Raw genomic sequence first — 24342 nt, 5'->3', positions numbered from 1 at the left:
ACAGCATCGCTGCCACAGCATGGAGAAGATTGACGCATCACCCCTCCTGCGTGGAGTAACCCGTCCATCACTTTTTGGAGCTGCCACACTCAGGACCGGCACTTCACTCAATGGAAAAAATGCATCACTGCAGTTAAATTGAGAAATCTAGTGCAAAACCCCAACTGTGTGGGGATCATCGACGCATCTCATACTGCGACAAGGATTACAGTACTTTTGCTCAGCTGGCCATGTAGCCGACATGCGCTCCAAAGTGGGGGCCTGAACTCTTGACTTTGTCCTTGTCCAGCGTGACCGGTTAACTCTTTGAGCGCTATTTGCTTCTAAGAGCTATTTTTGAATTTAATCTCTTAAAACTCATCTCGACTTCTACAGTTTGGATTTTTGTCATGTTGATCTTATCTATAACAGTATTTTCAATTTTTCAAAACTGGTGTGGCGTCTTTTTGTGGTGTTCTCACTGTGTTACTACTGTCTGTTGTGTGCACAAACACTTCAAACATTGTCTCTTAAGTTAAGCCTGACTGCTCTGTGCCAAGATATCAAAGGGTGAGCATATGTTAATTACAGTGTGTTACTGGCTTTACCTGATTAGGAATGTGGTCCCTACTTGGACAGGGTTTATACCTCTGCCAACTTGAGACCTAATTTCTAACACTAGGGGTGGACACGATCACACACATTATGACATTAGGAGGGAAAGGGTCACAGTATGCCATTAGTTGCTGGGATGATGAACTCATATTTTCCATTTCTATCACACAGACACCACATAATTTATCACAAACAGTAGAAGCTGGCCTCCTGGGCATCATTCTTCTGCTGTAGTCGGTTTCATGAGCTCTTCCCCATGGACATAACTCTAGAAATCCTGAAGGTAGAGTGATTAGCCTAAATGAAAGTGCACTGCCTGTCACTCAAGACAGCTGGTGCTAAGGAGGGAGCTGTTCATATGAAGTAGGCACATCAGGACAGGCTGTGTAGAGACTACTCTGGGCTGTGACCCTGCAATTTGGCCAGTAGTGTAGCAGCCATTACTACAGTAGCCACCATTCTGCCCTTCAACACCAGCTGTGGCTTGACAGGATGCGGGATGGTGATGGGCTCACCTAGGCTAACCATCATGCCCTGCTGCCACCCACTGTAGGAGGTGCTGATACTCAGAGAGGCAGGGAGCAGGTCACTGGCTCTCCATGCTGGGTCGCAGAGCCCTACTTATCCTAGCACTCAGCCTCCATCTGCTACCCTCGTGGCTCTAACCACAGTCCATGTGATGGAAAGGCGGCCATTTGATTGGTCGCACAGTCTGTTATGTTTTTGAGCGTTCTAGTAGCTGGGCGTGGGCGGAGTCACGGGGTGGAGGAAGAGGCGGGGCATGACACATGTCCACCAAGAGGTGGCTATTGCTGATCACACCAATAAGAACAAGATGAAATCATATGCGGACAATCGACGGCGATCCAAGTCTCCTTCCTTGCAGATGGGGGACTGGGTGGTGGTCAAACAAGAGCAATCCCGAAAGACAGATTGCAAGTTCAAAGACGAACCGTTGGTTGTCACCCAACAAAAAGGCACCATGGTCACAGCGGCATCTGAAAAGAGAAAGATTACCCGAAATGTGTCCCACTTTCAAAAATGCACGCCGGGCCTGAAAGAGGCTCTTGAACAGGATGGAAACATACCGGACACACAAGGACCCAGTCAAGTGGGCACAACCCAAAGACTTGATCAGCAGACTGAGGCTGAATTGGAAGCTGGCGGTATGAGTCTGCGACCGAGAAGAAACATTCACAGACCTCAAAGACTAATTGAAGAACTTGAATAAAGTTAGTTCGTTCTTTTGTTAACAAAGGGGGAAATGTTATGTTTTTGAGCATTCTAGTAGCTGGGCGTGGGCGGAGTCACGGGGTGGAGGAAGAGGCGGGGCACGAGTAGGAAAGGGACAGTTAGAGTAGGGACGAGGAAGGAGTGTGTGAATAAAGCTCCTTGAACATCAAGAAGTGTCTGTCATTATTGCATGCACGACACTACACTGTCCTATTTTGAAGATTTTGTGCACGAGACCTATTGTTTAGCAGAGAACAAAATACAGAACTAGTGTGTTAAAAAGAGTGCAGTGAAACCGCACAGAGAAAGGGAGAGATAGTTCGCATATGAAGACTTCATACTTATTTGCATCTTCCCCTATCACATTTTGGATAGCTAAACAGTGTACGGGAGGAGCACAACAAGTAGACCAACAGAGAACACTTTTAAAGAGCAAAGCATAAAGAGGCATACATATTAGAATTGCTAACAAGTGGAACACATACATGTGTCACACCTTCAGCCAGTTATGCCTTTTTACCCATGCCAACAGAACGTTGTATTTATTATGTGACTTGTGGTTTGGCTTTTAATATTGAGACTAGTGCTTTTGCTCATATAATTGTTAGCAGGGGCTCAAAAAACACAACCATCCAAAACGCTGCTGTCCAAAAATGCAAAACTGGTTCAAAGTGTCACGCATAACTGGATGCCCGTGTTCTTGCTATTTTGCACCAACTTGTGTTCGATTATTAATCGCCCCGCGCCCCTATAATTCACAGAGCCCTGAACAACCACCATCCAGTGTAAACTCGAAGCACAACATTTAGTTCAAACCTCCTACCCAGTCTATAGTTTTGCCTGGCTCCTCCAACGCTCCCTTGATGCACATTAGCTGTGCACACTTGAGCACATATTGCAGTGCTCCTGAGGCTCACAGTCTAGTGCTTTACCATCCTGGGCTCCCACTGTGCACATCACCCTATGTTCTCTACTGCCCATTATCCCGTGTTCCACTGACACACTTCACTCTACTAATAATTGGTGTTTGTTGATGCCTGACTGTTGCTGTGTCTCTGCACATATGTCTATCGGAATTTGTGAAAATGGGTGTTTCTAGGTGCATTTTTTCTGTGCCAGTATGCTGCATGCATAAACGTACCAAAAACATCACAAATATATAAAATATTGCATGTCCACATAACAACACACCCCAACGCTCCTTGACAATGTCAAGTCCACAGGATAAAACGTGAAAGCACAACATGGGTTCAGATGAAGCACCTCTTTCTAGGAGGCTTTCTCTCTTTCGGTGTGAAAATGGAATTAATGTTGCTGATGCATTACTTTGTAAATAAATCGGCCTGCATATCGTAAGCGAGATGGTCTGGAAGTGAGCTTTTGGGGGGTAAACCAGGCTGAAATAAGAAATAAAACAAAACCACAAAGTACAATTATTTGGTAATGTTTGATTAGCAGAGCCTGGGAGCATCTTTGTTCAGTCTAGTTTGATTTCGATACTGAGAGTGTTGGGGGAGGGGGCCGGTCATGGGGGAATGCATACAATGAACACACTGGCTATCTATACACACCTTGTTCATGCTGCTAGCCTCTTCCTGAAGCAATTGATATATGTGGGGACCTATTGTTGGCGAAATGAACTAGGGTACCAAGGTCAAGTGACCTGAATGAAATGGAAAGGCATGTTGATATAGGGCTTGCTCCATACGATGAACAGACACAGTGAGCTGTTTTGTTAACTATTACAAGATGGACAGCTGAATGCACAGAATAGGTTTCCATTTCCATCAGGGACTTTGAAATGTTCCTCCTTAAGATGTTGTTTTTCTTTTTCCTCTCCAATGGCTAATGTGAAAGGTTGCTTCCATTCCCACTGTATGTGCCTCTCAGACTGCCCTTGAATGTGCCTGTGAACCTCTGTAACCAAGGTCACCATTCATTAAGTTTGAGACTAGAGAAACACATTTAGATGTCCCATACTTTACAAAGTCACATATGTGCTCCCGCATACACTGCGGCATATTATTTCAGGTTTGTATGTGACACACAGTGCTAGCAGTACTCAAAATATGTTTATTTAGTCTTGTTAAACAATTTTGAAATTACAATATCAAAGTAAGATAACACACAATACCTAATATAAAATACGATAAAACGCCATTCATCCTACGATAAAATATGTACATTCTCAAAATATGCTAGTAATTATCAAAGGCCACCTGAATTCTAAGTAGTTCAATTCCTAGGACAGGGAATATAGATATATGAAAAAATCTTTCCTAGGCAATTACAGAGATTCAAACAGTACAGCATGGAGGACTCAACAAAAACAATAAACTATATATATATATATATATATATATATATATATATATATATATATATATATATATATATATATATATATATATATATATGGAGAAAATTCATTTAATCAATATAATAAATGCATTTAATCAAAATATTAGAAAATGACAAGAGAACAGAGCAATAATTCCTCTCAATCAGTATATAAAAAATATCTCATCTAACACAAACATAACATAACATAAAAATCTCTAAAAGCCTTCAAAAATTTAAAAACACAGTAGTAATTATCAAAATACTACTGTGTTTTTAATTTTATGAAGGATTTTAATGAGATTTTTATGTTATGTTTGTGTTACATGAGATATTTTATATATACTGATTGAGAGGAATTATTGCTCTGTGACCGTCCTGTGTCTCACAGAAGCGGTCGCTCCTGACGCTGCTCCCCGGTCTGCCTGGCTTATTTGGTATGGTAGCGCCAGTCTGCTGCTTGCTGCCTCGCTGCCACTGTCTAATTTAACAGCGCATCTCAGTCGTAGCGCGAGATCGCACATCCACCACTAAATTTATTTAATTTATTGTCCATTTCGAATCGTAGTGCAGGATTGCCTCAGTGCTTATTTAAGAATTAATTGACTGCTCGTTTTTGCATCAGGAGCGCTGGACTGCCCAAGTGCGATTAAAGTAGATTCATTCATTACTGTGCCGCGCTGCCTGCGATATTGATTAGAACCCTGCTTCGCTCTTGGCTCTTGGCATGCTGCCATTATGTTTGTTCTCATCTCTGTTGTTGTTGTGCCTCCCGGACCGGATATCCACCCCGCTCCCCGCCTCCCAGCTGACCCTCCCTCGCCCCTCCCCCTACACTATCCGCATATGACAGATGCATTTTCGTGCAGCGGTCGCGCCCCATGCGCGCCGAAGGTGCGCCAAAGGTAAGCCCGTCTACGCCCGTCCGCGCCTGGACCACGCCCAGCGCCAGACCCCCTGGCCCCCGCCGTACCCAGCCCACTAGATTCACATATGATGCCGCAACTCTCCTCGCCCTCAACCCCGGACGCACACCACAATGCTGCAAAGCCACACCAGGACGCACCCACGGCCCATTCGCCTGTCACATCTGCAAGGTCACCTGCTTCAGGACCCTCACCAAATCCACTTTCTCCAAACATAGCTCCGACTCTAACCACCTGAAGTGCATCCTGCTGAACACCCGCTCGGTCCACAGACACGCCACTGAACTCTGGGACCTACTCGACACTGCGTTACCGGACATCGCCTTCCTTACAGAAACATGGATGAACACATCATCAGCACCCGACATCGCTATAGCCATACCGGACGCTTACAAGATCATCTGAAAAGACCGCACCAACCAAACAGGAGGAGGCATCGCCATCATCCACAGGAACTCCATCAAAATCACGAACAGCTTCGACGATAATCTTGCAACCACCGAACATCTCCACTTCCAGATCCACACCGACCCTAGGACCACACTTAGAGGCACCCTCATCTACAGGCCTCCAGGAACCCACACTCAATTCAGCGATGACATCACTGACTTCGTCAGCCCACATGCCCTCGCCTCCGAGAACTACATTCTATTAGGAGACCTCAACTTCCACCTTGAAAACAAACACAACAGCAACACCAACTCCCTTCTGGACAACCTGGCCAATCTCGGACTCAAACAACTTGTTGACACCCCCACCCATGTACCCGGGCACACGCTCGACCCTATCTTCACCTCCAGCAAGCACATTTCCTTCGACCGTACCACAGCTCTCCATTGGACGGACCACAGCTGTGTTCACTTCAGCTACAAAACCACCTTGACCCACAACCGCCCACAACCTATTCCTCGGAGAAACTGGAACAAAATCACCTCCGACCAACTCCTCACATCACTCAACCAAAACCCTCCCACCCTCTCATTGGACCCAAACCAAGCGGCCACCAAACTCAACCAATGGATCACCCACAGCGCTGACGAATTAGCACCCCTGAAAAAGCACCAGATCAATTCAGGGAGCAAAAAGGCTCCCTGGTTCAATGATGACCTTAAAAAATCCAAGAAGCTATGCCGCACCCTAGAGAAAACATGGAGAAAAAACCCAACCACTGACAACATGGCCACCCTCAAGGCAGCCACCCGCAAACACCACCAACTGATTCGATCCACCAAGAAATCAGCATTCAAGGATCGTCTTGACAACAACGCCCACAACAGCAAGGAACTTTTCAACATCGTCAAAGAATTCACCAACCCCGCCGCAGCATCTAACGAAATCACTCCCTCCCAAGACCTCTGCGATGCGTTATCCTCCTTCTTCTACAACAAAATTGCCGACATTCACAACAGCTTCGAGAACACTCCCTGCGAACAACCCTCCCCAACCCCCTCAGATCCTACACCGCCAACTAACAACCTCAGCGCCTGGAACCCAATCACCACCGAAGACACCATCCGCCTAATGAACTCAATCCACTCTGGCTCGCCAACCGACCCCTGCCCCCACCACATCTTCAACAAAGCTGACTCCATCATCGCACCCCATCTCCGTGATGTCATCAACTGCTCGTTCAACTTTGCCACCTTCCCAGAAAGCTGGAAACACGCCAAACTCAGCGCCCTCTTGAAGAAACCCACAGCAGACCCCTCTGAACTTAAAAACTACCGACCCATATCCCTCCTCCCCTTCCCCGCCAAAGTCATTGAGAAAGCCATCAACAGCCAGCTCGCCGCCTTCCTTGAATCCAACAACTCCCTCGATCCCTCTCAGTCCAGATTTCAAGCCAAACACAGCACCGAAACCGCCCTCATTGCAGCGACAGACGACATCCGAACACTACTGGATAACGGAGAAACAGTGGCCCCCATTCTACTCGACCTCTCCGCTGCTTTCGACACAGTCTGCCACAGCACCCTTATACAACGCCTCAGCAACATCGGCACACAGAAAAGCCGTGGACTGGATCATCTCATTCCTCGCTGGGAGAACTCAAAGAGTCCGACTTCCCCCATTCAACTCAGAGGCCACTGAAGCCATCTGTGGAGTACCACAAGGATCATCACTCAGTCCCACCCTCTTCAACGTTTACATGAGTCCACTCGCCTCCATCGCGCGTCAACACAACCTTAACATCATCTCTTACGCCGACGACACCCAGTTAATCCTTTCCCTCACCAAAGACCCTAACACCGCCAAAACCAATCTCCACGAAGGCATGAAAGAAGTAGCCGAATGGATGAAACATAGCCGCCTAAAACTCAACTCAGACAAAACGGAGGTGCTCATCCTAGGATCTTCCCCCTCTGCCTGGGACGACTCTTGGTGGCCTTCCGCTCTGGGCACAGCACCCACACCCACAGACCACGCACGCAACCCATTGGCTTCATCCTAGACTCCTCTCTCTCGATGTCCAGACAAGTCAACGCAGTCTCATCCTCCTGCTTCAACGTACTTCGTATTCTCAAAAAGATCTTCCGCTGGATCCCCCTCGAAACAAGAAAGACTGTCACCCACGCACTGGTCACGAGTCGACTGGATTATGGTAACACACTATACGCCGGAATCACAGCAAAATTACAGAAAAAACTCCAATGCATCCAAAACGCATCAGCGAGACTCATATTGGCTATCCCTCGCCAAGCTCACATCACATGACACCTAAAAAACCTCCACTGGCTTCCCGTCAACAAGAGAATTACATTCTGTCTTCTCACCCACGCACACAAGGCCCTCTACAAACTAGGACCCGAATGCCTCAACACTCGACTGTCCTTCTACACACCCACCCGCCAACTCAGATCGTCCAATCAAGCCCTCGCCGCAGTCCCGCGCATCCGGAAATCCACCATGGGTGGCAGATCCTTCTCCTTCCTGGCGGCCAAGACCTGGAACTCACTCCCCACCCACCTCCGCCTTACTCAAAATCACATCTCCTTCAGAAAAGAACTTAAAACCTGGCTATTCGACAAGAATTGAACCCCCCTTCCCCAAGCGCCTTGAGACCCTCTGGGTGAGTAGTGCGCTATATAAATCCATGAACTTGAACTATCTTGTCATTTTTTAATATTTTGATTAAATGCATTTGTTATATTGATTAAATGAATTTTTTCCATATATATATAGTTTATAGTTTTTGTTCAGTCCTCCATGCTGTACTGTTTGAATCTCTGTAATTACCTAGGAAAATTTTTTTCATATACATTCTCAAAATATGTACATTCACAAACACAAGTGGATTAAATGAAGAACTCCACCGAGTAGATTAATTTATCTCAGATTGACTGTAAAAACCTGTCAACATACAATAAAAATCACCCCATGGCACATGTCACATCTAGGAATCTCAATTCAACCAATAGTTGAATTGCTTGCCCCTATGCTTAGTATCATATTTTATAAACTAGGGTTTTAAAAAAGACTTCTGTTGTGATAAAACCACCAACAATCACCAACAATCCCCAAGGTTGTGAACTGAATTCCCTTTCATGTTAAGGCCACATTGGCAAATTTCCCCTTCGTTTATCAAAATACCCTGAAATCAGCACTTGATTCAAAACACATCTAAATCCCAGGAGTCTCAATATTCGGCAGTCTCTCCAGGGAAGGGAAGGTTTCACCATATGTCCATGAACTTAACAGATTGCTTTTCTATCAAGTAAGTAATGTCCTCCTCCCTGGAGACCAGCCTTGTTATTCTTTTAAATTCCACCTTACTCACTCCCAGCAGACTGATATAATCTACTCCATCTATTTATAATTCCCTAAAGCATGTTTGAATTCTCCCTTTAACTTCACATACCCAAGTTTGCTCACTGTATATACTCTCCCTTTTACATAGCTGGAGAATTGAGGGGTTTCCTCACTCTCTATTTGTGTCCCAAATTTGATTATTTTTGCTTAGGCTAAGTATGTCCTCCATGGGAGACCTGTTTCATCTCTTACAGCCTGCACCATAGTGGAAGATGGAAGAAAAAGTAGTCTCTTTAGGCACCGTCCTTCTTCCAAGTCAGAGGTCGTTTTACACCCCAAGCCGACTACCTCAGCATCATATTGAAATTGCGGTCTTATCATGGCCTGATCGGCCATCAGCACTAGGCGCAGGGAGGGGGCCACCATAACGGGTGGCAAAGTTCCTAATCACAGCCCTTGCACACAAAATCAGAGGATCAGCACAGGGTGGTATATTACCTTTGCTTTGTACCGCCTGAGGTTGGGTGGCGTACACTGCTAGTGCGGAAATGCTTTTGTTGGTGCACACAGCAAGACTACAGAGGGAGGGCTTGGTCTCAGGTGTGAGCATTGCAAATTATTTCTGCTTTTTACAGTGGCAAAGTTGTGATCTCAATTGGGATGAGAGTGTCAGTGAAGTGAGGGGAATACCCACACCATTTATGTACTCCTGTGCAGTTTTCTGGGGTGCTATCAATTAGTTTTGCTGAAAACCAACAGGACGCAGCAGGTCTGTTGCAAGAAGTATATGTTTAGGGGGGCATGGCCCTGAGCTTGGACCAAACATTAAAGCTGTACTCTATAAGTGCATTCTTTCCCAAAAACTATTTGTTTACTAAATATCGACACCCAAATATCATTATACAAGAACATTAAGGACAGAATATTGAAAGGTAAATGTATATAGGGAAGTATAAATTTACTATTTCTAACTCCATATCTATATACCATGAAGATATATATATATATATATATATTTTGTAGGTACATATATGTTGAGGAAAGTATAGAAATACTATACTTACTCGTCAATATTTTGGATTTGATATTCTGTTCGCTATATTCTGTGCTATCAATATTCTGTTTTTGAAATTTAGGTGCACACCACGAGATTCCATATAAAGGAATATGTGGATTATTTAAGAAACATATTAAAGCACACGCAATCAACTTTTCACAATCCAACTTTGAATCCTATCCATTAGATGAGACAAAGTAGAAGAGTGTCAATTTGTAAAGTAGGCTGTCTCGCAACTTTGTGTATATTCTAAACTGTTAAAGATTTGTTTAATGCAATGCTTTTTTTTTTATTAAATAGGCTGTCAGCAGCTGTGAGACCTCCCTCTCGCACCTCTTACTTCAGGTGGTGGAAGTCCTGCCTCCACACTTAAAATGTATTTGCTGGAGGATGCCCTACCTGGGACTTTCTACATCAGCAAATCTTCACACCAGGAAGGTCTTAATGATAAGCCTTAACTTACTTACATTTAGGAAACTTTGTCTGCTTCGTAAAGTGTGGAGTTTCCTAATTGAAACCAGTTGTGCAAGTGAAGCTTAATATATATGAATACATTTAACTTGATACTGATTTAAAATAACTTTGCAGAGAGCTTGGAGCAGTCCATTAAGTCCATGGGGAAGCCTTTTGCTACCTCCGCTTTGCCCCATTGCCCACCTTCCGGAAGATCAACATCCCGGCGCTATCTGAGGCTCTGTTACATACGTGCCCGGATCCTGTTTATGATCTCAAGGGGCGGTGGATTGTTTCGCCGCCTGGGTTAGCCAGTGGGTTGGCTCTTCTTCCAATCCCCCTGCTTACAGACATCAGCGATCCTCTCCTTCTATCGCCTGGTTCTCAGCGACTCTGAAGGAGCTGAAACTGGGTTGTAAAAAATTGGAACGCTGCTGCCGTGTGGCGTATTGTCCTGCTGCTAAATCTGCCCTTCGCTCTGCCCAGAGAGACTATTATGCAGCTAAGAGGAAAGCTAAGAGCGACTTTTATGCAGAGCGAATCGCGAAAGCCAACAATAATAGTAAGGAGATCTTTTCTATTGTTAGAAGCTTTTTGTCCCCCTGCGCTGAACAAAAGACTCTTCCGGTTTCCACCCAATGGTGTGAGGAGCTGTCCTTTTTTATTAACAAAATACAGTCTATTCAGGACAGTTTAGGGACTCTCTCTGTGGAGCAGAGGATTTCCTCCTCTACATCCCCTCCTCTTCTCCGGGTGCCCACTTCTTCATTCTCCCAGTTTCTGTCTGCAGAGGGGCCTGATATTTTAGCCATTCTTAAATCTCTCAAGGCAGGCTCCCCCGCTGATCCTTGTCCAGCTAGAGCCTTAGCTGGGTTGGCCAAGATTGTGTATCCAGAAGCAGCTGCTATTATTAATTTATCTCTTCAGTCTGCTACTGTTGCGTGGCAATGGAAACAGGCCAAACTTCTTCCTCCCCTCAAAAAACCTACCGAAGATCTTTCTGTGCTCACCAACTACCACCCTATCTCTCTGTTGCCGGCCTTGGCTAAAGTTTGTGAAAAGGTGGTCTTCTGCCAGCTCGAGGCCTTTGTTGAAGCCTCTGGAGCTCTTCATCCAGCCCAATCTGGATTTAGAACTTCTTAAAGCACAGAGACCGCGCTAGTGGAAATGGCAGAGGCGATTAGGGAATGCCTGGATGGAGGTGGCAGGACGGCCCTGATCTTGTTGATTCAGAAAAGGGGGTGGTGATGGACAGAGTATCTGAATTAAACAGAACACTCATACCCAGTCAACAGATCAGGGCCTGATCCATCACCGTTTTTTAGCTCACTGCACCACCCCAGCTCAGAACCTGGCTATATGCAAATTAGTCTGTCCCTGGCCCAGTGCATCATGGGAACAGGGCAGACCAAACTACCAAGCCAATTCTTATACTGGGAAGGAAACAAGCTTCCAGGGACCAGTTTCTGGCATTACAGCTGTCTTCGGCCCGGCTTGCTTGAATCCTGATGGTGCAATGAGCAAGGGACTCACATCTGAGTATACCCTTCCACGCTTATGGTGGACAAAACGATTCAGAAAAGGGGGTGGTGATGGACGGAGTATCTGAATTAAACAGAACACCCATACCCAGTCAACAGATCAGGGATTGATCCATCACCGTTTTTTAGCTCACTGCACCATCCCAGCTCAGAAACTGGCTATATGCAAATTAGTCTGTCCCTGGCCGAGTGCATCATGGGAACAGGGCAGACCAAACTACCAAGCCAATTCTTATACTGGGAAGGAGACAAGCTTCCGGTCAGTCATTCTGCTCACAAGGCTTTTCATTTATGTGCATGTGTGGAGGCTCTTTCTCTCAAGCCTATGTCAATGCCGCAGTCAGCAACCATTTTCAACAACCAGGCCGCATAGGCCTCAATGAAAAGTAGTGCGAAAACAAACACACAGACGTTAGATTTAGAATTGTAGTTTTTCTGTTCACCACCCACCATTCTATTATCCCTAATTAGTGATTACCTAGCAAAAGCGTGACATATCTTTTTTTTACTTACCATATGCATTTCTTTTTCTCTTGCCACGATGAATACATACACTCTAATGAAGCATACACGTACATGTTTAATTTTGTAGTATAGCACTATATTAACATGACTCTTTCACAATTGTTAGTATATTATTTTTTCAAATGGCCATTAGTTTCCCACGTGTAACCTATGATGTCTAAGTGCGTTTTGTTGATTCATTTTCATGCATCACACCATTACTTCAGTTATTGTTATACAATATTAACTGCACAAGGGGTACACAAAAACTTTTGTCTCTCCCCTGCTCCATCAACAGTTCAATTACATTTAACCAAAAGCATCAATCAAAACTGAATGGACTTGAAGCAGGCTCGAACATTGCCATACAGCAACCACAATTCCTGCAAACATCAAACTGGCTAAATCACATTTTTCTCATATTTCTGTGAAGGAAAATTCCATATTTTGTTAAGATCCATAAAATACCAACTACCCAGCTTCCTTACACTTCTCCCAATTAAACACTACTCCAAAAGTGCACCAAACATTATGCATTTGGTAATTAATTACATAGGACCTCATAACAGCAATTTATTTGCTATGGCCATAAATTAGATAAGGAAGATAAAGCAGAATTTCAAAGGAGTCAATACATTTCAAAATGCAGGTGTCTAAAAAGGGCAGCTATAATACAAAGGCATTCAGCCTCAAATGCCCTGACTATATTTTCCACAGTATTTGGTTAAAAAAGATTGACCCTGACAAGGTTATTTGGATATTAAACAACTTTTGAAAGATAGTCCGCTATAGTAGTCCTTTGTAACATGACAGGTTATATTGGGTCAGTTCAGATGAACACTACTGCTACTTAAGATATTTGCAGCCATTTGCAGCCGGTACAATAACCTAACAAACTATCTGCCTCCTGCAAACACAATAACGAACTATAGAGCAGAAACCTTATGTCACCAGGCCACATTTCACAACTGGCCAGTGCAAAATGGCACAAGGTCAGCCAAATATAAGTCGTATCTGACTTGTGATAGCTCTGCTCCAGCACAATAGGCGAATCTAAGCACCATGCCTTATTGGAAGCTGGAGTTTAATGATTGAACATTGCTTCTGAATGAATTGTAGGTTTGGGTGGCGCCAACCACTTATGTATCAGGAATAGGAACTATCAGTATAGTTGCTGGCTTAAGAACAACATGACTCAATGTCCTGTACAGTTGTGCAGTTTCTTCGCACTGCTAATTCTTGCTTGACATACCATATGTGACAAGTGAGATGGGAGGTCAAGTTGTAGAAGCTGAAATAGAAATAATAAGCAATAATACAAATAACAAAAGTCTCTCTCAGCACAACTGTAAGCAAGATTTATTGGGGAACAACAAATAATGCAAAAGTACGTGCAGCACAGAGGCAGACAATATAGATACTGAATGCCCAAAGATGTGGCATTGGTGATAGCTTTTATAGGCCATGACCACAAAGGATGCGGCATCATCACATACGTAGCACAAATTAAGCACCAGCTATTTGACCAATTTGTAAGGGTCTAAACAGTTGTATACCATGTAAGGTCCGAACCATAGTGTTGCTGACCCTGTGACCCAAGTGGGCAGATTCTGGGACTTTCCACTTTAATGTAAGATGAGTCTGGTGCTTTTTCAGTTAATAATTGCAACATAATAGAAAGGACCAGACATATTGCAAAATGTGCTATGCTGAAATGTCTGTGTCTACACGAGCATCTTCCCTGTCACATATTATTCTTGATCAAACCTTGTGTTACAAAAGCTGTGTCTCTGAAGCAAATGGTAAAGTACTAGCATTTGTGCACTGCTTTTTATGTCAACTTAGCAGGGCCTAAAAGCTTACAGTATTTGGTATCATACAAGAAAGATGGCTTCTACATTGCTCCATCTGATACCAAATCACTATCTTCTAACCCCTCACCTCCCTGCCGGCCGTTGATGAACGGTATTTCAATGTCTTTTGCAAATATTATTATTAGCGTAGTCACTATTATCCCTCAGACTGTTATCAATATTGCTCCTAACACTGATGGCTATTTTCAGTCTGTTCTTCTCGTACTTGGCATTGTTCTTTTCTTTCACTTGTTCAGTTAATGTCTTTGATAAGACCAGATCCTATCTCTTCAATTGCATAAATCACACAATCCATAATGTCAAGTCGCATGTCTGCGTTATCTTGTACTGTTGTTTGATGTCCAAAAGTGGGGAACGAGATGTTTTGCAAGATAAGGTCTCTTAACCCACTCAATAGCGTAGGATTTGGCACAGTTAGTTCCAGCACACTATTTAATTTTATTCCAGGACACAATAACCTTATATTAATTATTAGTTGTGCCTCTTCTACCCTCACCTATATAGATCCAAGCCTTCCAGATCTTGTTGCTGGCATCTGTCGTAATTGTGGTCTACTTCGGTCGTTGCATACCCTTAACCAAGTGTTCAATTCAGTTCTTTGATGTTCCAAAGCCTTGTCCTTGATATCTAACCAGCGGGTGATGCACCGCTATGTGCCTAATTGGAGCATCACTAGCAACTCTAACTAGCGGGCTCTGCACCTCCTAGGGGTCTATTGGTGCAGATGCCAGTCAACCATTTAGAAGAAAACGTTGGTGCCTTGATGGTGTACCATCAGAGGTCACTAGCACACGACAGTTGGCACTCCCTTGGAAGGCAGACAGATGTTTTTGGATAAGGAGTGATACCTAGAGGCCTGGACTTATCGTGAGCAGTAGGTGACTGCCTTGGTGTCTTCTATCTTCTGTTGGAGGCCTAGCCTGCCCCGAGCAGGTATCTGCCTCTTATTACCTGTTGTTCTTGTCTTGCGTGGTGGATCGAAGGTTGTACCTGAGAGATGCCTCAGATGTCATTGGTGGTGCTGGTGGAGCTGGTGGAGCTTATTCTCTGCTGTCTGGCCCTTCTGCTTTCTTGGTGTGGGAGCGGTGAATACAGGATGTCAGCCCTGGGCACTTGACTGCTGTTGCTTTAGTCAGGATGATCTGGTGTGGTCCCTTCCACCTTGGCTGGAGGCAGTGCCATTGGGTGTGAGCCTTTTCCCAGATCCAATCACCAGGCTGCAGGTCATGTGGCGGTGGAGTTGCTGCTTCTGGAAGAGCCTGCAGAAACTGGCGGTGAAGATAACGTAAGGTTTCTGTTAATTTCTTGCAAAAACATAAAAGCAGGTCGTCTGTTATTGATAGTGGAGCTGTGGACATATGGTCTGCAATGTTCATGGGGCGGCCAAATACTATTTTGTCGGGGCTGAGCTTTGTTACCCTATCTTGCGTACTTCTCATTGCCAGCAGGGCTAGTGGTAGTGATTCTACCCATGAAAGTTCAGTTAATGCGCACATTTTTCCAATCTTATTCTTCAACACCCCATTCTTCCTCTCCACCGTACCCGCTGTGGGTGGGTGATAGGCACAATGTAATTTCTGTGTGACCCCAAGCCCCTTTCATAGTTCCGCTATCACATGGGAGATGAACACAGGGTCATCATCTGAGCTCTGGAGGGATGGAATCCCAAATCGCGGAATGAGTTTTTTTAGAAGCCATTTGGCCCCAGTCTCTGCATCACAGTTCTTGGTGGGATGCTCTTCTGTCCACTTGCTGAACATGCACACTATTACCAAAACATATTTGTACTTGGGAGTGGGAGGCATGACTATGAAGTCCACCTGGAGACTTTCAAATGGTCCGTGGGGAGGTGGGAAATGACCAGGTGCAGTTGGTGTGCCTTTTCTATTATTGTATTGTGCACAAACAGTGCATTGTCTGCAAAGTCTTTCTGCTATTTTGCGGAACTTGGAGTTGTACCAACATAGGGAAAACAATCTGATCATGCCATCTCGGCCAACATGTGAGGAACCGTTAAAAAAGGCGTGTGATGAAAGGAAGCATTGCTGAAGGCAGGCATATCTTCCCATTGGGCCCTATCCATAACCCCTCATTTGTTTGCACACATCCTCCTTTGACCCATTCCTCTTTTTCATCCTCCTCTACTTTTATTGGGTCAGAGTATAATGAGTCACTGTTATCTTTAGTGTTTTTCTCGCTGCTTGTTATTTGTACCATTGCTAACTGGCAGGCTTTTCTTCCCCATCAATAAATGCGTTGCCCTTGGGGGGGGCGGAGCTTGCCGGCACCAATGGCGGTCGCCTGATAGAGGAGCTCTGCGCCATCACCTACAAAATCCGTCAATAATCCTAATCACACGGAGCAAAAAGACCCCAAAACGGAGGCACACAGCGGCCGACACCTCCGACGCCTGCCGCTGGTGACCCAGAAGACTCTGTGCAGCCTGAGCGGAGCGGGCGTGGAGACGAATCCTCCGGGGAACTAGGCCGCAGACCGGGGACCTCGATTTGCATCCAGCCCGGCATGCGTCACCCTGCGTGCGGCTACCCAGTGCGCCAACTGCCCGATGGAGGGCGTATCACCCACAGAGGCCTGGAGACTTTGCCACACATCGTGAGGGACGACACACTCTCGGCGCACACCAGCTCTACGGCGAACTGTCCCGATTCAGACTGTGACACTTTCTGGGCTCTGGCCTACAAGCGTGGGCAAGACTGGTGAAGAGCTTGGGGCCGCTGGACTCAGGGGACCTTCCCCCACTTTTTTGGGCATAACTGAAATACTGAAGGACTGCCTGGGCCTGAGTGAAGCCGAGGCGCGGTGCAGCTGAGAACGGATCCCCTTGTTTCTACCTAACGTCGAACCACACTAACATACTAGGAAGCTACACACTGGCAGTTTGTGGCCTCTTCTCTACCGGACGCTATTTGAGGGGGCCTCCTCACTACTTGCCTTTGCAGAGCGTCGACGCAGAGAGAGCTTGTAAAAGCGAAAAGCACAATTCACGGTCCCTTGCTGGTCTTAGAGCCACACAGCCCTGGTGATCTCCTGCGGCGTGGCGCCACGTGGGAGCTTGCTGGGATCTGGTGAGCGGAGTGTGGCGTGGTCCCTAAGAAGAGGCCTGTCTTCTGGGCTGCGGTGAGTGGCCTGGGGCCGCCGCGACCTACACGGCAACATGAGAAATGGAGATAAGACCCAAACTAAGCTCCCGTTCGAGCAGCGTCAAACCAGGGCCCCGGAGCCCCGGGAGCCGGACCCGACGCAGCAGACTAAAGGCTCGGAAGGCACCATCTACTCCGATATCCAAGAACTGCTGGTCACAATGGAGAAGGGCCTGCAGGAAAGTATGGCATCTATAGGGACCAAGCTGGACGCCCTGACGTATTGAATGGATCTCATGTCAGAGAAGGTGGACAAACACGCAGAGCGGCTTGACATGTCGGAGAGGCACCTGACCGAGGCTGAGGAGGCGCAGATGGGGCTTGATAAAGACCGCAAACAACTAGACAAACTGCTCCAGGTCATACAGGATAAGTCAGAAGACTTAGAAGCCCGTTCTCGGCGATCTAACATACGCATTACGGGTGTATAGGAAACGGCCCACACAAGGAAAATGGAGCTCTTTGTGGAAAAACTATTGATTACACTGCTGGGGGATGATGTCTTCTCACCCATGTTTATAGTGGAAAGAGCGCACCGTACGCTGGGTCCTCGCCCCCGTCCGGGAGCCCCTCCAAGACCAATCATTGCCAAGCTATTAAATTATAGAGACAGGGACACGGCATTGCGGATTGCTCGTGAGAAGGGGAAGCTGCTGCACTACGATCTGGTGAGAACATTCCATTTCAACATTTATTGTATGACATTGAGCGACATGCGGGTGCATGCGTAGCTACGGAGCACCCCCTCGGATGCGGTGTTCTCGCGGGGACTACCTGAGCGCGGTGGGCGAGACGGCTGTTTGACTGCTGAGAGAGGCCTGGGAGCAACCACGATTGAAGTATAGCTCTAGATGATTTATATACTTGTGGTGATGGCGATAGGGGCGATATTGATGCAAACTTGCAACAACAGACTTTCTTCTTTCACTGGCAACCTCGGCCCTAGCGCTGTATGCACTGTTAGTCCCAGAGGGGGCTTATTTGAGTTTTTTCGGATTGATTGCGGGGGGAAATCTTATCATGCTAGGCCGTGTTTGGGTTGGTCTGCTGTGGGAGGGTAGGGGTATTGACTTAGGCCAGGTTGGGGTTGGTCTATTGCGAATGGGGGGATGGAGAAATGAGAGGGGTTAAAATGTACTGTCCTATAGTAGACACACTGAATTCTGCGCAACCAAATACATGCAGCCCACAACACTGCATAACACACATTAGGGGCACACGCGACATACAGAGTTATCACATGACCAATCTAGACTCCAAGAGAACTCATGCAGCGAATCCAGTGCGATGGCAGTTGACATAGACAATACGCGCGCTAACAGACTTAGGGCGCTGTTGTGGAATGTGCGTGGTTTGAACGACCACAGGAAAGTGCGGAACGTGCTAAGTTACTTGCAGCGACACAGCATAGATCTGGCCTTGATTCAGGACTCACCTCCCTATGGATAGTAAGATGCTACACTGTAGGGGACTAGACGGCAATGTGGCGGCTGCAGGCTTTACTACACACGCCAGAGGAGTCTTGACATGGGTAAACCCCAAATCCAAACGGACACAACAAACCCTAGAGGCAGACTCGGAGGGCCGCTATGTCATCTCTAGATGCACTGGATTGGGCAAATTCTTAGTACCTTCAATAATCACAGATGGGAATGGACACTTGTATCTACCATAACCATTGGTTATTTATTGACAACCCTCATAGACGCTGAGATGTTAAACGTGCGGTTTATCTTTTGTCCGCCCCTTCTCTAGCGTCATGGCATATTCATCGGGTTGACAAATGACGTGCTATATGCCAGCCTCACCCGAGGCAACCTCTGGGAAGAGTAGAAGTGTCCAGAGATAATGAGAGTTGGAGTGCAGTGCCACCAAACAAAAATTCTAAAAAACAGTGTTGCACCAAAAACAAAAAACAATATTTATTATAGAGAAGATGCACACTGCACATTTAAAAAGGTGAAATAGGGGTATATTGGGTAATCGAGTTACAGGATTACCATATAACTCTATCAATAGGTCGACATGTTTCAGCTCTATTTGGCCCGGTGGGTCTGTAGAGCTTTCGTCAGGACAAAACAAACAAACAAAATTGAATACTCACACTATTAGTGTAGTGTTCAAATAGAGGTATGAAAATTTCACACTCAGATTCCTGTATAAAGGAAACAAAATAGTGCACCTTAAACAATATTTCATGGCATATAGCCTGCAGTAAGACGGTCTCTTAGTATTGACCAAAACACAAATGAGATAGCAATAAGTCAATCTCTATTTTTACTGTTGTAAGCACCGCACTGTAGGTACTACAACACATAAGAGGCAGGGAAAATAGAGAACAATAGAGCGGGTAATTCCACTAGGACTAAAGATGAGGTCTGATTGAATATCATAAGTAACGTGTTACACCTGCAGCTGAGTAGAGAAAGGGGAAAAAACGCAAGTTGCATGTAATTGCGTGGTTAGAAGGAGTCAGAATGGTAGTCTTCCATTACTACCGCGCTGACATTAAGGTAATACTACTCTGAGAGCATGGAAACGCTGTATAAGTACGGGAGCGTTAATTTAAGTATCAACGTATGGGTTCGCGTGCACAGAACTTAAAGCACGATGTTGGCACTCAAAAAGGACAAAACAACGATGTTAAAACCTATGAGAGTTTAATTTATGTAACAGCAAGTTGCATGTAAATGCAAGATTAGAAAGAGTCAGAATGAAAGTTTGCCATTACAACCACGCTCTCACGAAGGTATTACTACTGAGAAGAGCATGAAAGCGCTGTTTAAATACCGGAGCGTTAATGTAAGTCCCAGCGTGTGGATTTGCGTGCACAGAACTGGCAGCACGATTTAAGCATTCAAAGAGCAAGATAGCGTTGTTACAGGAGAGAGCGGATAGTTTATGGAACAACGTGCATAGAAAATTGAGCACGGGTAGAATATTAGGCGCGTGAGATGTTAAGCGCTGCAACATTTCAAAGGTTGATATACAAAAAGCTATGGAACGGCGTGATGCCCAACGCGCATATATGTAAAATACCTTAATTTACAGGAAATCTCTCTGCATCAGACGGGCCCAAGAGTCGCCACACACAAGGCGTTTGCTAAAAATAGAGCAAATACGTCGCTGAAACATTACAAGATTAAGACACCACCACTTACTATGTTGGAGGGAGCTTCCTAACGCCATTCTTACCCTCGTGTTACTAGCAATTCTAGCTTGTGCTGACTCTGCCCCTGGAAAGTGGGAGGGCATTTCCTTGGTCGTTTTTTAAGGGATTGAAAGCAACGAAGGACTAATGTGTTCACTGGATATTAAAGGGGCAGTGAAACTTTTGACTACGCTATAATTGTGAAGGGTATCAGAAACTTGGGTTACTCAGCAGTTAAACAGACCGAGAGAAGGACACACTGTGACATTTGTAAAGTGAAAAGTGTCTGTCTCGAAAAGCCTGACGCTGTACATAGTGTCTGTCTCGAAAAGCCTGACGCTGTACATAGTGGACAAGATGTCAGTTTATCTTAAAAGACATGACGCTATGCACTAAGCCCTGGGGCAACTCTTCAGGTGATTATGGACAAGTGGTAGCTAGAAAAACAATTATCTTAAAGCAGATTTTAGTGTAACTATGATGCTGTGAACCTAGTATCATGAGTGGGGAATTATTCTTTTGATAAAAACATATGAAATCAATAGAACTGGTGCCAAGGAATGTTATCGTTCATCCCCGGATGTATGACGTTACTCCGCATACTTTTACTCCGCATACCGTTACAACGCGACTTTTACAACGCATACCATTACAACGCATAGCGCTTTGAGGTGCTGGATAGTGGTAAGTATAATTTACTATTCTAACTCCAGTCCCCGTGGACCCTAGGGAAGGTGTTGGATAGTAAATTATACTTATTCCCTATCCTAGAGCGCCCCCCAGCGCAATGCGTTGTAATGGTATGCGGAGTAAAAGTCGCGTTGTAATGGTAGTGCGGAGTAAAAGATGCGTTGTAACGGGTGTATACCTTCATCCCCAGTATATGGGTTCTCAATCGATTGACCCATCGTTGTTCCCTTTCAAACCGTGTACGTTCAGCATCATTGTTCTTGTCCTGAAGCATTTCCAAGATTGTCCATCTGAGGTCGTCACACGAATGTCCAGCTTCCACAAAGTGTGTGCAGAGTTTGGTGGTACTTTTTTTGAGTCGTATATTGCTCCTGTGTTCTCCTATACGGATCTTAACTTTACGGCAGGTCATCCCTACGTATTGTTGTTGACAAGGACATGTTATAAGGTACACGACATGGGTGGAGTTACAATTAGTATGTTGTCTTTGTGTCCATGTCAAACTTTCAGTGAGTTGTAGGGTCTTGGTGGGATTTGTAAATTTGCACACTCCACAGGTACCACACGGAAAATGGCCAGTTACTGGGGTCATATTGATGTTTCTTATCGTGGTCGTGGTTGGTCTTCTTCTTGGGCGAGTGTGGACTAACGCATCTCTTAGGTTTTTTGTCCTCCTGTTCACGAATCTAGGCTTGGGCCAGTCGTAAGTCCCTGAGGTAATTATTTGCCAGTTTTTCCTTATAAGTTTCTGTACTTGATAAGTTAAGTAGCTGGGCAAAAAGTGGTCACACATGTGACAAGATCTTTTGTTGGTTCCTTTTGGTGACTCTGTAGTAGACATTCCCTGGGATGCTCTTCTGTCCACTTGCTGAACATGCACACTATTACCAAAACATATTTGTACTTGGGAGTGGGAGGCATGTCTATGAAGTCCACCTGGAGACTTTCAAATGGTCCGTGGGGAGGTAGGAAATGACCAGGTGCAGTTGGTGTGCCTTTTCTATTATTGTATTGTGCACAAACAGTGCATTGTCTGCAAAGTCTTTCTGCTATTTTGCGGAACTTGGAGTTGTACCAACATAGGGAAAACAATCTGATCATGCCATCTCGGCCAACATGTGAGGAACCGTTAAAAAAGGCGTGTGATGAGAGGAAGCATTGCTGAAGGCAGGCATATCTTCCCATTGGGCCCTATCCATAACCCCTCATTTGTTTGCACACATCCTCCTTTGACCCATTCCTCTTTTTCATCCTCCTCTACTTTTATTGGGTCAGAGTATAATGAGTCACTGTTATCTTTAGTGTTTTTCTCGCTGCTTGTTATTTGTACCATTGCTAACTGGCAGGCTTTTCTTCCCCATCAATAAATGCGTTGCCCTTGGGGGGGGCGGAGCTTGCCGGCACCAATGGCGGTCGCCTGATAGAGGAGCTCTGCGCCATCACCTACAAAATCCGTCAATAATCCTAATCACACGGAGCAAAAAGACCCCAAAACGGAGGCACACAGCGGCCGACACCTCCGACGCCTGCCGCTGGTGACCCAGAAGACTCTGTGCAGCCTGAGCGGAGCGGGCGTGGAGACGAATCCTCCGGGGAACTAGGCCGCAGACCGGGGACCTCGATTTGCATCCAGCCCGGCGTGCGTCACCCTGCGTGCGGCTACCCAGCGCGCTAACTGCCCGATGGAGGGCGTATCACCCACAGCGGCCTGGAGACTTTGCCACACATCGTGAGGGACGACACACTCTCGGCGCACACCAGCTCTACGGCGAACTGTCCCGATTCAGACTGTGACACTTTCTGGGCTCTGGCCTACAAGCGTGGGCAAGACTGGTGAAGAGCTTGGGGCCGCTGGACTCAGGGGACCTTCCCCCACTTTTTTGGGCATAACTGAAATACTGGAGGACTGCCTGGGCCTGAGTGAAGCCGAGGCGCGGTGCAGCTGAGAACGGATCCCCTTGTTTCTACCTAACGTCGAACCACACTAACATACTAGGAAGCTACACACTGGCAGTTTGTGGCCTCTTCTCTACCGGACGCTATTTGAGGGGGCCTCCTCACTACTTGCCTTTGCAGAGCGTCGACGCAGAGAGAGCTTGTAAAAGCGAAAAGCACAATTCACGGTCCCTTGCTGGTCTTAGAGCCACACAGCCCTGGTGATCTCCTGCGGCGTGGCGCCACGTGGGAGCTTGCTGGGATCTGGTGAGCGGAGTGTGGCGTGGTCCCTAAGAAGAGGCCTGTCTTCTGGGCTGCGGTGAGTGGCCTGGGGCCGCCGCGACCTACACGGCAACATGAGAAATGGAGATAAGACCCAAACTAAGCTCCCGTTCGAGCAGCGTCAAACCAGGGCCCCGGAGCCCCGGGAGCCGGACCCGACGCAGCAGACTAAAGGCTCTGAAGGCACCATCTACTCCGATATCCAAGAACTGCTGGTCACAATGGAGAAGGGCCTGCAGGAAAGTATGGCATCTATAGGGACCAAGCTGGACGCCCTGACGTATTGAATGGATCTCATGTCAGAGAAGGTGGACAAACACGCAGAGCGGCTTGACATGTCGGAGAGGCACCTGACCGAGGCTGAGGAGGCGCAGATGGGGCTTGATAAAGACCGCAAACAACTAGACAAACTGCTCCAGGTCATACAGGATAAGTCAGAAGACTTAGAAGCCCGTTCTCGGCGATCTAACATACGCATTACGGGTGTATAGGAAACGGCCCACACAAGGAAAATGGAGCTCTTTGTGGAAAAACTATTGATTACACTGCTGGGGGATGATGTCTTCTCACCCATGTTTATAGTGGAAAGAGCGCACCGTACGCTGGGTCCTCGCCCCCGTCCGGGAGCCCCTCCAAGACCAATCATTGCCAAGCTATTAAATTATAGAGACAGGGACACGGCATTGCGGATTGCTCGTGAGAAGGGGAAGCTGCTGCACTACGATCTGGTGAGAACATTCCATTTCAACATTTATTGTATGACATTGAGCGACATGCGGGTGCATGCGTAGCTACGGAGCACCCCCTCGGATGCGGTGTTCTCGCGGGGACTACCTGAGCGCGGTGGGCGA

This window comes from Lissotriton vulgaris, chromosome 3_2 (genome assembly GCF_964263255.1).
Source record: "Lissotriton vulgaris chromosome 3_2, aLisVul1.2, whole genome shotgun sequence".
NCBI classification, from domain to species: Eukaryota; Metazoa; Chordata; class Amphibia; order Caudata; family Salamandridae; genus Lissotriton; species Lissotriton vulgaris.
Note: the sequence above shows the minus strand (reverse complement) of the source record.